This window comes from Corvus hawaiiensis, chromosome 2, assembly GCF_020740725.1.
Source record: "Corvus hawaiiensis isolate bCorHaw1 chromosome 2, bCorHaw1.pri.cur, whole genome shotgun sequence".
In the NCBI taxonomy this organism is placed as follows: domain Eukaryota; kingdom Metazoa; phylum Chordata; class Aves; order Passeriformes; family Corvidae; genus Corvus; species Corvus hawaiiensis.
In genome coordinates, this window is record NC_063214.1 from 3,763,351 (window position 1) to 3,777,519 (window position 14,169).

Below are 14,169 nucleotides of genomic sequence, written 5' to 3' on the forward strand. Positions count from 1 at the left end.
CATCATTAAACCATAGAGAATTAAATCACATTTTAGAGCTGAGTCCCTGTCCAAATTCACTGGAGAAGCTGTAGAACTTTCCTATCACAAGTAATGTAAAAATCATAGCAACAGTGGCCCAGTGTCAATGAAACCTGGGTCCCGTTGTCCTGAGCACATACAAATGGAGGAGTACACACTCTGAATCCAAGAGTTGTGAAGACCAACCAATATCAGTTTATAAAAAAAAAAAAAAAAAAAAAAAAAATATTAGAAATCAGAGGTAAAGTGTAGCAGAAAAAAGACAGGGGCTTTTACAATTGAAATGTAAAATAAAATGGTGTCTTTGCTTTATCTTTACTTTGGGCACATTCCTACAGAGTAATATTTTTTGGATGAAAACCACCTCTGCCTCCTGCTGCAAACTCACACTTTCATGTAAGGCTGATGCTTGTTTAACCTCTGGCTAACAAGCCTGTTTACTATCAATATAATCTTGATTATTACCATTTTATTTGTTGAGGAGATAAACAAGTGAGTACCTGCTCCCAGCCATACCCAACGCTGCGTTTCACGCACAGCCCAATGTACCTCTGACATGCTCTCAGCCTCCTGGGTTCTATAGCAAATTTTTAATCCCAATGTAAACCAGCCTGTCCTGCACACAAGAATTACTCACACTCAAGGGCCTGACCTCTCCTGTGTCAGAGCAAGAATCTCTGACTGCAATTTTCTTAACTGGTTCAGAAGAACATTAATAGTCAGAAAGCACAAACAACAGTGGTAAGGAATAGACAATTCCACCTCATGGTTTGAGAATCTCAAATCTGCCACATCTCATGGAAGTTTTGAGTGATTTGTTTCCTTTTTTTATGTAGAAACCTTTTTTTTTTTTTATGTGGGCTCAAGCTTGGGCATGGGGCTGTCCTCAGGCAGCACAGATTCTCAGGCAACTCAAGGAAAGGCCAAAGATTATAAATAAAAGCGTAATTCAAATTACCTTAACTCTTCTATCAGACAAGTTGCAGCCACCCTGCTTTGGGCTGTTTCTTGACCTCTGGTGTTAGAATCCTTCAGCTGAGGCTCTGTAAATTGCTCTGTTTCCTGGTTCAAGCCCTGCAGTGAGTTGCAGTGATGAGTAACAGCACAGCTGTTTGTTATTCTCTGTAATTTATTTCCTTCTAGCTCTCAGCTTTTGCATAGCCCAGAGACGCCCTACCTGCCCTCCACACCTCAAAGGGCAGCTCCTGCTGCCCCTACAAGGCTGAGGTGCCCCAGCCTTGGGCTGTCAGTAGGTTTCAGAAGACAAAAGCTATGACATTACAAAGCTATGGTCAGGCTTTGGCACTCACCTAAATTCTTAATGCTTCAAAATAATAAGCTGAGGAAATGAAATTATTTACCCTTCCAAAATTAGGTTTCCTTCAATTTCAGAAAGAAAACAAACAAACAAACAAGAAACTGCCTGTTTCAGCACAGGATCTGGGTATTTCAGAAAACCAGAAAAGCTTTCCAGTTTCAGGTGGCCCCCATTGCATGCTGCTTAAGACACTAAAACACCACAGATAACTGCAGAAAGTTTCACAGTAGAGTTTGATGCAACTTCTCAAAAATTAGGCATAATTAAATTGTTAGATCACTTTATCAAAGTTAATAAGTACTTGGATAATTTTCTGTTTTTCAAAACCATGAGTGGATGTGTTTGTAAAGCGTAAGCTGAAGTTTTGCCACAAGTAACTAAGTCCAATAGAAAGGATGATTGCTCAATTCAGAGAGTGAATTTATTTGACTTACATTATGCAGAAGATCAGACCAAATCTTCAAAGAGGTTTCTTTTTCTCTACAAAAATCAATAATTCTATTGGCCTCCGAGGCAAACAATAAATGTGTCTGAGAAAGGCAAACACCTCTTTAACTTTTGAATTATTTATTTTAAAAATATTCTATCTTCATGTGGATGCCTCTGTGAGGCTTTTGATGTGCAGTTTCTGAAGATGTATCTTAGAAAAGAGGAAAGAAACAAGAAACAGTTCAGGAAAACTGCAATTTTGAGATCTTTCACAAGAAAATCCCTAGAATAAAAATAACAATAATAAAGAAAAACAACCTTGTGAAAGTGCTTGCATATTTCTTTTCAAGGAGGTAAGAAATTGTTAGTCCCCTAATCAACTGTCAGATTTTTAATTTAACCCTCAGAGCTGATCTCTTAAAACGCTGCAATACCAGTGCTGAAATCTGTGTTGAATTAATACCTGGAAGCAGAGGTCAAAGTAAAATATACTGGATTAAGTAACAAAATCAACAGAGGGCTACTCCTATTGCGTGCTTAAGGTACTTTTGTTTATATAGGATGCCCAATGTCTATCTTTTTTCCCTAAAAGAAAGGATTACAGAATTTCCTTCAGTGCTGCAGAACTTACAATTCAGTTTAAACCCAGCTTGTTAAGGCAGGCACAGAGCCATAATTACAAACTACACTGCTGCTTATTGTGCTGCAGCTGATTTCTCCTGGATAAATGCATGTCATACAACCTGCAGCATGCCAAATTAACATTCAAAAGACAGAACAAGAATGTTTAGTCATCAAATACATTCAGAAACAGTCCAGCACTCCAGCTGTTTACTTTTAATGTTAAAATTCCTTTCTTGCCTTCTCTTGTTCTCGTCTCTTATCACTGCCTGTACCAAGCCTCCAAGGAAAATGCAGCAAAGTCTGATAATTTCTAAACCAAAAAAAAAAAAGAAAAATATTACTTTTGTCAGCTATATTGTATTTCCCAAGTCTTCCATGGCAAAGAGGGAACACAGCCCCTCAGGAACCCTTTCTGGCGAGATGAGCGCACTGCATGTCTCAAACTCAACCATCCTTTCAACAGTGATAAGTAACACAACCGTGATCCTTTTTTTCCTGTGAGTTCTGAAGTGAAGGTCCTAAAGAAAGCTTGTCAAGGACAGTGCTCAGAAACTCCAACAGAATCCCAGACTGATCCCAGACTGACCTCAATCTTGTATCAAAACCTAAAATTCCAGACTTCTGCCCCTTGCCAAATGCCCCAGGGCATTCCCAAGAGAGAATTCAGTGGAATTGGTTTAAAGTGTTGGGATTCATTTATTTGTAACTGAGTTCAAGACTCATTAAGAATGCCAATTCCATCTCAGCAGATTTACATGTACATTTACCGAATTACAGTATGTTCGTTGTGTTTGTTCGGAAAACACACATAATAATGCAATATATGGGGAGTTGAACCTTACTCCAGCCCAAGCCTTGCATTTTGACTTTTATTTTCCTCAGCAATCCTATTTTCCTATCTGTGGTCCGCCTTCCCTTAAGTCCATGTCTTCCATGGTGATTTATGATGCCTCCTAATGAGATCAAGAAAATAAATGCTGGGGAGGTCGATTACAGATGGTATCTGAGCTCAGCCTCAGAATGCTCAGATGTTTACAGGATCCTTCTCCAGTGCTCTTCAACTTCTGTTGTTATGAGTGTAAGTTCAAATTAATGCTCTTTTTTTTTCTCATTTTAACCAAAGGGAAAAAAAGAGGGGAAAAACAAAGCAAGGGCTCCAAGGGCTCCATCCCACCGAAACCCGTGGCTCTGAAGCTCTTGGTAGCACTGCGCCCATCATCAAAAAGCTGCTGGCTTAGATTCCTCCTTTTTGGATTTTAAACAATCCGAAAAATCTTCTGCTTCACAGAAGGTTTTTTGATCTACAGAGATTGTCAGAGACTCTCTGATTTTTCCCACTTCAGATCTAGTAAATTTTAAAGGCTAGTTTATAAATCTCACTGTGTTAATGTATGGTGCGGATGTTAATGGAAAACAAACTCACAGATTGAGGAGCTCAGTTTACAGAGAGGCTGCTTTGTACAGGCAATGCTGTAAGAGTCTTCTAAATCCAGGCTCAATTATTTGCTCTATCACACATACTCATGTTCTTTTCAAGGGTCTTGTAAAGACGGATTCATTACCAATTTTGGACATCCTATATTATCACATTTAAGTCCTACTTGATGATGCTATCTTAAGGTTCAAAATGTCAGCCTGTATTTTTAAATTTAAAAAAACCCAAAGAGCCAAGACAAAACCAAAATAAAACAAACAATGAAACAAACCCCCCCAAAACTAAGCAAAAAAAAAGAGTTATTTGAACTGTGGAAGAAATACCCCCAAACTATGTGAAATTATATAAGCATGATGTAGATGGAGCTGCAGACAGCTTCTGCGGCCAAATTAAGAAAGCTGAGGTGAAATTCATTAACTTCTAGAATATTATGTATATTATATAATATATCATTTTAGGATATTTTTTGGTTGCTATGCATCACAGCTAGACTACAGCAAAAGCATGGACCCCTGTCAGAGTGTTTTTATTATTTGTTTTATTTTACATGTTTTATTTTACATACTTTTTATTTTGTGTCTTAGACAGATGGCACTGTGGTGACTGGAATCAGAGTGTAACATCAAGTTTTGTTCCCAGTGAAGGGAATGGTGACTTTTATTTTCAAGACTAGAAAAAAGAGTATTTGGATGTGATTGTGTGTCTCAGAGATCCTAATAAACACAGTGCACAGCCCTAAATACACAGAAAATGAGTTCCTATTTCAATCCAGCCCTGGGAATTCGTCTGAATCTCCCTGTCCCAACACTAAGCCTCAGGAACTGGAATGAACGGGTCTGGTAGTACAATATATCTCCTCAAAATCTTCAATAAGTAGCTTCTTTTAGGATTTAAAGTTCATACAGTCTGTCTTCTGGGTAGACTCTGAGTGAGAATTATATCTTTTTTCCTATTTCAGTCTCTTACTTCCTATAATGGAAAGTTTGTGCTAAAGCTGCTATCCAGTGACTGAGGAATTGAAGTAACACACAAAGTGAAACATTCTGTAATTTGTTCCCTTGACAAAAAAATTGTCACTATCTTTCATTTCAGACCCCAAATGATTGCTTCATTCATTCACATTGTGCCCCAGTTTCCTGGGGCTTAAGAACATGGTTAACAGGAAAGTAAATTGAAAGGGAGTACCTTTTATATGTTGCTGACTGAGATGTTCTAATATGATGATGTGAATCCAGCTAAAAATAATAAGATTAGGCTCAAATGACTGACTAGGTCAAACAGTACACTTACTTTATTTTCTATTCCTGCTATACTAATGGAATAGGCAGAGAAAACCTAAAATAATAATAAAAAAAAATCACACCATGTTAATCACCAAAACCTTACAGTAATCCCCAGGGCTGATTAGCTCTCAGTCACTTTCCGTATCATTTGACTCCTTCTAATAAGATTAAACCAGGCTCTTTTACTTCTCATCATCATTCAGAAGGTCCTGTTGACTATTCACCTCTCTAACACTGTAATTCAACAGTGACTTTCAACGAGTTGTGGACCCAGCTTTAGATAAATCTCACCAACCACATCTGAGCCACGTACAAGCAGTGAATTATTGCAAGCTGCACTACGGTCATATTACTGTCATATTTTAGGACCAGTTCTAATCTCTTAGCCCTGTGAAATCACTACTTCTCTAACTCATGACTGAATGCTCATTCTAATGAATGAGAACTCCTACTTTAAATATGCAAACCCCTAAGATTACTGTTTCCTCTCCCTTAACCTCATCATACCAAAATCAGCATTGCTTTTTTCTGACCAGCTCAAACAGAGCACCTTGGCTGTCCGTGACAAGAACTAAGAGAGTTTGCCCAGCTAAAAATCACCCAGGGTCTGTGGCTCCTGGTCCCTGTGATGAAGGTAACTCTGCTGAACATGAGCTTTCACAACTCAGTGAGTGGCATTTCTACAAATGTCCCTCTAAATCATCATGGGACGGTCACTTCACCTAATTGACATTCATGCCCTTTTTGTTGTATAATCTTTTGGGTCCAGGACACCTTTTTCCTTTAAGTTGATATAGGAGACTACTGAAATCATCTGCAACTCACTTTTTGTGGTTAATTCCTCCTATTTCTTAATAGCAATAATTACTGTTACCTAATCCTACCCAGCCAGGGTCTTGGAAAGTGGGATGTGGCTCCCAAACCAAAGGGATTAAGATTCACTAAATGATGCTTCCAGACAAGGCTGTACCACAACCTGAATGAGGGCACACCCTGTAGGGAGCCGTGGCTTCCTGTCAAGGTTCCTGACATGGCAGATACTGGACTCTTCAGAAGCTGTGTGGGAAAAGAAGGTGCACATCATGCACTGGGGCCTGTTTAAATTCATAGAAAAGCTGATTTCTTTTAATTAGCCATTGGCTCCAGACCGCTGAGGAAATGCCCCCTCTCCTGCCCCAGTGGAACTGCTCCCATGCTCTTTCTACCCTATAAAGCCTTTACAGGATGAAGTGCAGCTGTGCTGAACATTACCAAACTGAGCTTTAAAAAGCACTTGCAGAAACACTTAAAAGGTATGACAGAGACGGACAAATATTTACATTTTAAATCATTTCATTTGGCAGCCACCTAAGCAAAAAGTGACTACAACTGTACAACTGTAGAGAGTTTGACCAAGAAATATGCACTACTCTTTTTTAATCTCGATATTGTATTGACAATTATCCTTTTCCATGTTAGTATAAATTGCCTTTACTAAAAAAAAAATTAAAAATAAAATCAGTCTGCTTTTAGGGCTTTTATAATAAACAAGTCAAACCCTTTACCCACATGTTTGCCTAAAACAACCGAGCAGCAATTCAACATGCTCAACAAAAAAAAATCCACAATCTAAAAACCCCAAACCTGATATCCCTCCACAGGACATCAGATTCATTAATCCCAGAAACATAATTAAAGCTTTCAGGGCAGATGATTAACAGTTGTATCAAACAAACTGTTGGACCCCTGTATATCAGCTGAGAAGAATTTCATGTCTTCTCTTAATCTTGCCAAGCACTTGCTAGATAAGCACAGGGTATTAGATTCACCTGTTACTATTTCTGTAATTCATGATGTTATCGAAATTGTTTTCTCCTGGGAAAGCACCTGCATGAGACAGTTTTATATCCCATTTCTTCAGGCTTTTTATTGTTTTATTTTTCGTCTTGAGCATCTGCTTAGCATATTCATTCACTCTCACAAAATAGGTAACTTCTCTATTATTGTTTGGTGTTTCAACACCATTCTTAAGAACAGAGAAGGCAATTTATAGTCTTATTATATGTGATATTAATATTCTTACTGCATGTCACACTGGGCCCAAAAGAGAGAATGTTTAGTTTATCCCAAATCCATCCTTGAGAAAATAGCTTTGACCTAACGATATCCAAGCTGAAACAGGAAAAGAAGCATTAGGTACACATAGAGGCAGCATTACTACCACCACCTGCTCTGCTGTGGTGAGCATCACCTTGTTCATGTTTCTGAACAACTACAGTAAATATAACTTCATTTATTCACTTGTGTGTCTCATTTATTGCCTGTCTGAAAAATAAAGTATTGTGGTTCTGTTGGATACCCAGAGCTATTTTTAAAAATATATTGGAATTTTTAAACTTGTGCGAATTTTATAAATATTTTGGCTATGCGTTGAGAAGGGTTGTATTTAATAACACATTTAAAAAGAAATGTTAATAAGTGCAAAGCCATCTCAGCCTTTCCTCCTCTTCTGTCCCTGTGAGAGGGAGTCTGGAGCTGCACACCCTGACCTCGACCACACCATCCAGACGGAGACTTTCATCACCCCTCAGGCACAGGGCATCAAACCATTAAAAACTGCTCAGCTTCTGACCATCTGTGCTGCCTCTTCATACCCACAGAGCACAGGAATAGTCCTGCCTGCAGAAGGGTTGGGCCAAATGCTTCCCCTGCTCCAGGTCTGGTGGAGCTCTGCCAGTTTCCCAGACTTAGGCAGAAACAACCCCAAAGCAGGAAGGATGATGAGCTCCCAGCTCGGGTGACCATGTGCTACATGGGCAGCTCCAAGGTACCTCTGTCTGCAAGGCAGTGGGTGAGGCCACATCACACTTAGCAGGACACAGAACAGCTTCACCTCATGACTATGTTAGAAGAATAACTTTTAATAAAAGGCCAGGGAGGCACTGGCATCCACAGCAGAATAAATACATGTATTTTCCCATATGCATAACATCACACCAGATCCCTGTGGTTAAATTTTGGATGAGAATCTAATCAAGAATCTTCTATTTTGAGCCAGCAGCAGAAAATTTGTAGCCAATCTGGAGGCAGCATTCTTTTGCTTCACTTTGTAGGACATAAAAATGGCCTTTCTTATTTCATATTCTAATGCTGTTCTGCAGTAGTTCTACCCCCAGTCCCAGTGGGGATGTATTCAGCAATTATACCATGTATTTGAAAGTGCATCCATTTGTGTGCCTAAGAGTATCACTGCACTATTGTTAACCACAGCTGTGTAAAAATCTAGGGTCTTTTTTGTTAGTCAAAAGCATTTACTTTATGGCACATTGGGAATTTTACCAGGCAGCTTCTTCATTGCTCTCTTTTTTCACTATTTCTATGAGTGAAAACTTCTTAAATCTGTAGGGTTTATATCCTGTAAAGTACAATATGGTAGAGAGCATGGCAAATCATCAATTAGTTATAAATAAAAACACACCATGTAAATAAAAATACACAAGATATAAATTAATGATTGAAAATTATTATGAGCTGGGGAACATAGGTAAGTAGGACACAGCAACTGGAAATGCAGGGTTATTCCTGCAGTGTTTACTTTCATGGATACCACACAAGTTCCTTGTACTCTACAGGAAAATATAAAATGCAACCACAAAAAAATGCTACTGCAATATTAGAGCTCTCCAAAGAAGGTCAAGCACAAATGCCTTTTACCCAAAACAGATGGTTTTAATTATTAATCCTTATTCTGTGTTAAATATTTTAAAAACTGTAGAGCTTGTGAGAGTGTTATCTTACTCGTCTGGGTTCTGGGTTTGTTTGGGGTTTTTTTAATATCAGAAAAATACAGCTTTAAAATAGCCACAAATGCCAAGCCATGTTACTGCTTCTGACAGAACATTGGGGGGTTTTGTCTTTGAGACAAAGATTTACAAAATTATGATATTTTAGCTGCAGTTTTTTCTTGTTCCAGGGATGGTTTCCCATCCTGAGCACTCAGCAGTGCTCAGTAGCACTCCTACCCAGGGGAAGACTTGCCACACAACCACTTAAAAAAATAAAAACAACTTTTTCATTTCTCCTGGGACAGCAGCCATTCCCTGGAACCCTGAATGCAAAATAAAGGTGTGATCAGTGTCCTGCCAAGTAGCCAAGGGTGTGTTCAGCTGCCTCTCAGGATGCTGTTGGATAAATGGTCATTATCTCTGGCTGAAGGATTTTGTGAGGCTTCTGCAACACTGGACTCTGCTAAAAGCTCACCAAGGTCACCTGGAAAGCAGCATATCCACAATTATCCCATTGGGATGGGAAAGGAAACAACCCATATCTGCTGTCAGCGAAAATGCAGAATGCATCTCATTTTCTGGCATCACCAGGAGGGGTGGAAGTTCTGGAGAACAGCCTTAGGTGCAAAGCTTTGCTTCCCTGGGAGGTGTCACGCCCATGGAACACAGCTTAATGCACCTGTGTGTCCCAAGACAGTGCAGTTTCTTGATATTTATAAAATGAAAATGTTAATAATAACCTATCCTACCCACTCTGATTGCTGTAAGAGAGTTGCAGAGACACAAAAATCTTTATTCTCTTGCCTTTATCTCCTCTGCCTCCAAAATGGAGAGGGAAAATACCTTTTTTTCCTGCAAGGATGAGGGCTGTCCCCATAGCTGCTGCACCCTCTCTTCATCAGGATGCAGTAAAAACGGTGGCCACAGCCTTGTTCCAAGCATATGCTCTGTTATTAGGGGAATATGAATGCCTAAGCATTATTTTAACTTGCAAATGAGAGGATATAAAATTCTGCAAAGTGAATCAGTGAGGATGGAGAGGACAGAGAAGTCACTGTGAAACTCAGTGTTACACACAAAAGTACAGACAGCTGAAGAATGCCACAACTGGGAACCATTACCATTGTTTTACTACCAGTAGTGATAATTTTTCATGGTAAAGGTATCACAAAGCTGTGTGCTCTCCCTACTAAGGGTTTTTAAATGCAGAATCTTTACAGGGAGCAGAACAAATGCTACAGGAAGAGGAAACAGCTACAAACAGCCTTGCTTTTAGCGAGACTCCATTGAAAACGGAATTTTTATTGCTCAATAAAACTTGGGACTCATTAGTTACGTCTGCCAGTGTTGATGAAAATATTGTCTGATCATTTCTTTGGGTAATGTGCATTAATCTGGGAGATAGCATCACATCTCTGAGTGAAAGCCTGACAGTGGCAGGAAGAAAACAGCTCCTAAAAACCACAACTCCAGGTGACAGAGTTATCTCAAAGCCTAAATCTTGTCAGTAGCAAAGGAGAAGCTGCAATTACTGCAAAGCAAACAAAGACAACTTTTAAGCCATGGAAGTTAACATGGCTATAAAAGTCAATATATTTACAAAGGGGAGAAGCAGAAAGAGATATAAAGGAAAGCCAGAGGGAGTATCAAACAAATTACACTTCAATTTTTATCCTGATGGTGATCAGTTACAGTAACACTGGGGTTATTTAAAGCTCTAAATACTTCTGTCACTTCCAATTGCCCTGACACATCCAGATTATACTCAATAAAATATTTTCCATGCCTGAATATCTCAGTTTAAGCTTGCTGCAAGGTTGGAACAAGCAGCTCCTTGGCTCCATATGCTTTATTTCAGTGCAGATTTCTACTGTAGCTCTGCATAACATTTTCCTCAAAACACTGGCATTACATATTCCAGAAAGGGACAGAATTAACGTGAGAAATCTTTTGTTACCACTGTGTTGGGGGGAAAAGAGGAATTGATGAAAGGCTTGTTCATCTAACCCAGCATGACTAAAAGAATTCAACATAAGTAAGCCACGAGAAATGAGGAAAAAGAAATAATGTTGGATGTGAGCCAACTACTCTTATTTTGAAAGTATACAGATGTCTGAAAACATGTGGATATACTTTCATTTAATCCTGTTTTTAATTTTACTTTAGAAGTAAAGTATTAGAAGCTGTTTATTCTGCATAGGTTAAAATGCAATAACACAATTTTTTATTCATTTCTCAAGGAGCTTTTAGCTTTGGAACTTTCTGGCTTGGTGGGTATGGCAGTTTGATGGGAAAAGGATACCACTTAGGATATGGAAAAATACCCTCAGGGGCAGAGCAGCATCACTTCCAAAATTATCAAATAGTAAAATTTTAGAAAAATGAGAGAACTTAGAATCTCTTTCTGTGGTTATTCACTTCACTCTTACGTGACTTTTCATGTTATTTTAAAGGTAACAACCAGACATTTCCCAGACTATGAAGTCTTACTCTCTCCCTCTCTTTTTCCCCTACTCTCTGAGATGTGGTGTTATTTGGGACACAATTCTAGAACTATTAAAAAACACCCCTGAAAGTGCTGGTGAATTTCAGTGGCATGAGGAAGGCTTCATGACATCAGCAGAAAAAATTTCATTTTCTTATTTGTCAAGGCCTTTTCCTACTTCTGCTTTATTAATAACAATTGTGTCAATTTTCTGGTTTTACTGCTTTATTTTTTAAAATCATGTAAAACTTAAGTATTTGTGGAGGACTTTTTTTACTATTAATTGTGAGGGCAAAACAAAAGCCCCTGTTCACACTGGTTGAATTTCATACTCATTTTGGTTGCACAGGAACCTTAGTGCAATGCCTGGATATGGAGAAAAATAACAAATTATTTATCCTGTGTGTTTGTTCACACTTCTTTTGCTGCCTTTCTTCTGAATCAAAAGTAGGTAGCTTGGTATTTTTGGTTTTTTTTATGGGGGGGTGGTGTGTGGCTGAACAAAAATCTTTTTCTTCTGACTATGACCACTGTCTCCAGCATGGTTTGATGTAAAAAACTAGAGTGCTGTAACTATTTTGCTGTGTTTTGCAAACATCTTTGTGCAGAAGCGTGGAACACCTCTTCTACTAATAATCTACTTTTAATGGAATTCTGGTCACCGGTTGATTGCAGGTGCTGATGTCCTGCTGAAAAGGAAACAGCTCTGCAACACCTCAACACCAGGAGAAGCTGCAGCATCAGACACCCCTTCACATCAGACACCAGAGCATCCTCAGGAGAGGGAATCACAGCAAATCCCATCTCCAGAAATTCCTGAGGCAGCACTGAAACACCACAGTCCAACTGGGAGCCAAGGAACAGCACCATTTCCCTTATTCCACTGTGTGCATACACCACTGGTGTGTCCTTTCCATCAGTTATCTTTATACAGCCACATGTACATAAATATTACAAAAAATACCGCTTGTATGAATTTTACATATATTTTAGTCTGACACACTGCTTTCTCATTAGCTGCTACCTCAGGAGATGTTGATAGAAAAATGGAAGCCATACGATTATTTAGCTTTCTGATAACATACCACCGGCCACTTAATGTGTACTTTTGGTTATTTTGTTCAAAAGAATAAATGAGGAACCCCAGACATAAATACTCACTTTAGAGAAGATCACAAATGCTTTTTTTGCTAGCTTTTCTAAGCAAGTTGCAAACAGAAACAGGTTCACATTATATTTCTGATCATGCTAAGTGAGAGTTTTCACCCCACAGGTGATACCAGAAGCAGGTTATTGTGCTTTGCTACTTTTTGGTTAGACTGGTTGAATTTTCTGGGATTGTTATGTTTAGAAATACAGAAAACCATTTTTATCTTCTAATACCACCTTGCAGAGAAATTCATGCTATTAATGCTTAAAATTATTACCAAAGAATCTTGGCAGTAAACTGTCTGGACCGAAATAGTTTAGACAGGCTTTATTCTGTTAATTTTGATGCTGAATCTTTGCACAGGAATGTTTTATCTGTTTTGCTGAGGCAGCAGATCCAAGGCAGATGCATCCCATGCAATGAAAGGCACTTACTCTTGGTTACAGCCCAAAACTAATTACTTGAGAACTGAAGTTCAGACAAGAATACAGGAGACTACACCATGGTACTTTGAATATTTTCAGGAGGACTCTGTGGCTCTGTCACAGTGAAATGTACCTGCTAACGTGTTGCTTTAGCAACTCTAATTAAGTGTATATTCGATCTATACATTGCCAAATTATCTTCCTACCTACTTCATGGCTGTGAAATTAAAAAACCATTACAGCTCATTGAAAGTGACAGCATCTGCTTTTAAAATAAAGATTTCGTGCTAAATGAGGGGTTGTGCCAATTACCGTCCACTTTTTTTTTGGTTTTTCTTTTTTAAATCTAGCTTGTCCGTTAACCACACCAACTTCTTCCCTGCAGATTTGAATTGAGTATTGAGGTTCCATCCTCTAATTACCTGACTTCAGTAGAGTCCAGGCTGGACTGGTAATATCATTTCAGTATTTGGTTTTAATTAGCCCGATTATTGGCAATTGACCTCCACTTAACAGCTTCTAAATCAGATATAGTTGTTTCCTTTGTCGGGCTGATTAGGCAAGAAGCTGAGAGCCTTTTGTTGCCTCTCTTCATTCTCAGCCCTGGTTCCTGAGTACGGAGGCTCCCCCTCTGCTCTCCCCATCCTCCCTGCAGCTCCAGGCTTCCCGGGAAAAGGCTCCAGACCTTGTTAGGGAGGTCGTTTCCCATTAAATCTCCCTCACTGCCAATCGATTTGTCAGATCAGAGGCCCCTCTTTTGTGAGAGCCCCTCTGACAGAGTTCAGCCGGGGTCAGCCGCATTAGAAATCAGAGAACTCAAGGAGAGGGCTGAGGGTTAGTGCAGACAGGATTGTCTGCTGCATGAGGGTGAATAGGACCTTCCAGATTTTTCTGGAAAACAGCATTCGATTAATTAGAAAAGTTTATAAACAAACAAACACCAAAAAATGGGTTAAAACCACCAAAAAGAAAAAAAAAAAAAAGGGGGGGGGGGGGGTTATTAACAATGTATATCTGGGCCACTGTAAAACCGGCAAGTGAATTCAGAGCAGTCTTCAACCAGCATAAATTTAGGACAGATTAAAGGCTTAAAGGCTTATTGATCTCTCCTGTAAGGTATCAGCACTGATAGATCTACAATTATATCACAAAGGACATAAAATTATTGTATTAAGGACAGAAAGCCCAAACTGTATTGACACAGGGTTTGAATGCCTCATTTTCAACAAGCCAAA

At 39.0% G+C, this 14,169-nt stretch overlaps 1 long non-coding RNA gene across 2 annotated transcripts in view; it reads right to left on the reverse strand.

The window, feature by feature from the left end:
- Positions 1–14,169, reverse strand: part of LOC125322093 — a 186,677-nt gene that overhangs the window by 171,373 nt on the left and 1,135 nt on the right. The gene's annotated exons all lie outside the window — the stretch shown is intronic.